Here is a 3,803-nt window from a genome sequence, read left to right on the forward strand (position 1 = left end):
ATCTGCTGTAGACACTCCTCCAGGTTGGAGGTTACAGCCCAGAGTGCTCCAGTTACCACGGGCACCACTGTCACTTTCACCTTCCAAGCTTCCTCCAGTTCCTCTCTGAGTCTCTATGTTTATATATATATATATATATATATATATATATATAAACATATGTATATTCAAATTGACACAAAAGTTTTCTAGTTTCAAGAAAGCATAAGTAAAACTGTTTGATAATTTCCATTTAGAAACAAACATTCATTCTACAAATATTTTCTAATGTTTTCAAGTTATACAAAACTGACTTAAAATTATAACACTACTTTACACAGAAATACCTTAGGCCTTTTACTTTTATTTATTTATTTATTTTTTTTACTTTTTTTTTACTTTTTTTTCTGATTTTGTTTTTAAGAAAATTAAATTTCATAGAAGTAATTTCTAAATGGTTGAACATTTTATGGCATGACTTCAAATTCAAACATTCTGAAAGAACAACAGCAGATGCTTTCTCATAGTTATTATTTTTATTATTATTTTTATTATTATTTTGCTCTGTTTTTTGAACAATTTAACACCTATTTAGTATTTTTTTATGAACAATTATTTCAATGTATTATTTATTATTTTAGTAGTATTTTTTACCATGGTTGACTTAAAGTATGAGTGTTACTCTGACCAGGAAGTACTATCCATCCATCCATCCAAGAGATAGATTTACGAGAACTTTTCTAATTCTGCCTCCAACTATTTACATTTTATTTTAAATCCTAACAAAAAACAGCCTGAAAACATAAAGATCTGGACTGTTGTTGTTATATATCATTGACATTAAAGGTAGATAGGGGGGTAGATACGTGAATTATTGAATTTTTGTTCTGTTGTTTACAACTATTAGTGTCACTGCTGTTCATGTTTACTATTGTTAGCACTGAATTTGACAAATAATTCACATTCAATTGGTGTTAATGCTCATCAAAGACTATTACTGATTTGCACTAAAGTGTTGATTATTTGTTGCACAAACTAAAACACAAGTTGTTTATTATAATGTGTTCAAGTTAAAAAATAAATATTTCCCCAAAATGTGTTCCTCTGTATTATGTGAGTGATTAGAGATGATTTTTACCAATTATCGCAGTATCGTGATATCATCAATATCGTGAGCCATGTATCACATCGTAGCATGAGGTACCCACTGATTCTCAGCCATAGTCATTATACTAAAATAAATGTTATATGAATGTCCTATGAAATAATTTTGTTGTATTTATCCTCCACGTCCTAAAGTCTGGTCAGTGAAAATATTCTCTGACTTTAAAACACTCTGTGAACACGGAGCAGCTCATTAGCATTAGCATCTTGCTAATGCTACATCGCGATCCCCGAATCAACACTTTTGATTGAACGTTTTATTGCTGCTTTGAGTCCAGCAGGTTCCAGTTCTGACTGGTTAAAAATCGCTGCTTTATCATCCGAAACTAAACGTTAACGGAGAGGATTTAGTGGAAGTGACCGCGGGGGTGTTGGATCCTTCAAAATAAAAGCCTATTGCGATAGACACATTCTTTATTGAGAAAAAGTTCTGTTATATATCGGTATCGTTTTATCGCCCTGACTTGAGTAGGACGCTAAAATCCAGACTTGATTTGTGTTTTCACACGAGGAGGTCGACCTTCACCGTGAACATTGAAGGTTTTCCTCCAGAGGTCCACATGGTTTCTCTTATTTTAGAAGGTTTAGTCTGATTTCAGGCTAATGAGGGAAAGGTGAGACTGTTAAATGACAGGTGCCAATCAAACGGAGGATCCATAACCTTTGTTACCTGAAAGCAGCTAAACCGGTTTCTGCGAGGACATTAAAGAGCGCTTTGATTGAGAGTCATTTTGGATCTCTGCAGGCAAACGGCGAGTGTCTGCTGAGAGCAGGAGCTCACACCTCAGCTGACACCACACTGCAGGGCCTTCTCTTCCTCTGCTGTCAAACAGAGATCCCGGTGATTAACACGTTTAAGGTTATCATTATCTCCCCATCACGGCGCCGTTCTTCAGACCTTTACGGGTTTGGGGTTTCTGTTGTCGCTGAATGGAAACGTGAGACAAACCAACGTTTTCCTTTGGAAGATCAGCAGCTGATCAGTGTCAAACGCTCACTGGAGGCTTATTTTCTCTCTTTATGATTTGTAAATATTACATTTTAGGATTAAACAGTCAATAATTAGGTGATTATCAGACTTGACATTATAAATATTCTAATTAGCTGCAGTTTAAATCGTCTATCTGCATACATTATATGTATAATAAAGTCTTTTTTGCCCTTTCCGGTCAATAAGACCTGTTTTCATCAGATTATCTTTTAACCTGCTAACTAGTTAACTGTCAGCTATTAACCTCCTCCCCCTGAAGGATTCAGCTGCATGCGTTCCAGATTGTTCTCCCTGCCAGAACAAACTGGGCAGACGACCAGTATGCCTCCAGATCAAGGTCCAAGTCTTTAGGCCTCCAGCTGGCTCATTTAGCTTTGACAGATCCGGTGGCGGGAACCATTTGTCTGACGCTTTCTGAAGGTAACTCACGGTTGGGATCAGAGTGAGGAGTCTGGAGAAGATCTAAAGCAGAATCCTGGATTCATAGATGATTTATTCCCCTCATGGTTTGTGCTGGAGCTGCAGGTCAGACCTCTCATCACCAACAGGGTTCTGCTGCTGAAAACTAATCAGCAAATCTGAAAGCTGGGAGGTTTCTGACTCGTCAACAGAAAGGTCAAACATCCATGTGTGAACATGAAGGCCACACTTCACAGCAGCTGTAAAATGTTGATGTTTCTGCATATTTTCAATCATCTGCAGCTAATGGAGATGATTTACTCAGAGTCGGAGTGTTCATGGAACATCTACATCCAGAGGCCCTCATCAAAGACAACCTGTGTCACATCTGCAGGAACACTCACGCGCTGATCAGATCTGCATCGTCTGAGGCGGGAACACCTTAAATATGTGGTGCACGACCTGTCTGCGCTCAGCGCGTCTCAGACTGACGATGGCTGAGCAGATGAAGCTCAGAGACGAGGCTGCAGTCAGGAGAGGCTCCCGCGTCCTGCACTGCGCGGAGATTCCACTAACACTGGTGCGGCACGCGCACGAGCTCCCTCAAACTCCCGCTGTGACACGCGCCCCGTCTGTCATCCAAAACTCTGCTGCATGCAGCTGCAGCTGCAGCCTGTCTGCCTGCAAACTCTGCTGCATGAGAAGAAGCACAAGCGCGCCCCCACCCCCCGCACGCGCGCTCCTCCCCACCTATCTTCACCCCCTGTGCCTGTTTAGAGCCCAATTTAACTGGGCACAGTTCTGTGCGCGCGCGCAGCCACAAAACCTCCAACTCCACGCAGCTGCGCATTTGCGGAGGCGCACGCCCGCCTCATCTTTCAGCCACGCGCACAGACGCAAAGAGCAACTTACTGTGCGCTCCACACGCAGCGAGAAAAAAAGACGCAGAAACTTCTTCTCACCTGTCCTCGTGCGCCTCGGGCGCGTGCCGGCTGCCTCGCGGCGGGTTCGGGGTGTCGGCGCGTTCCTGCTCCTTCCGTCCGGTTCTCAGGTTCCTCCGCGCGCCGCTTCCATCCTCTCCGGGGCAAAGCTCCACTGCGCGGCTCGCGGAGAGCCTGCACCGTCCTCTCCTCCGAGCGTGTGCGCGCGCGCACGTGCACGAGCGACCGGAGCCGAGCGGGTGCGTGTGTGCGCATCTCTCCTCCAATCCTGCCCAGCTGCTGCGCGGATCAGACCCACGGAGAGGCCTGATTGGTCGGATTTCAGATCA

At 43.1% G+C, this 3,803-nt stretch overlaps 1 protein-coding gene across 2 annotated transcripts in view; it reads right to left on the reverse strand.

Annotated features, from left to right (window-relative positions):
* The window catches only part of LOC112151339 (cadherin-18), a 216,225-nt gene that overhangs the window by 112,837 nt on the left and 99,585 nt on the right, over positions 1–3,803 (reverse strand). The window contains exon 1 of one of the 2 annotated variants that reach the window (XM_024280202.2): positions 3,496–3,753. The exons of the other annotated variant lie outside the window; for it this stretch is intronic. The gene's annotated coding sequence lies outside the window, so the exon portion shown is untranslated. Of the gene's footprint in view, positions 1–3,495; positions 3,754–3,803 lie in introns of those variants that run through there. 2 annotated transcript variants of the gene reach the window in all.

Source organism: Oryzias melastigma, linkage group LG20 (genome assembly GCF_002922805.2).
Source record: "Oryzias melastigma strain HK-1 linkage group LG20, ASM292280v2, whole genome shotgun sequence".
Lineage (NCBI taxonomy): Eukaryota > Metazoa > Chordata > Actinopteri > Beloniformes > Adrianichthyidae > Oryzias > Oryzias melastigma.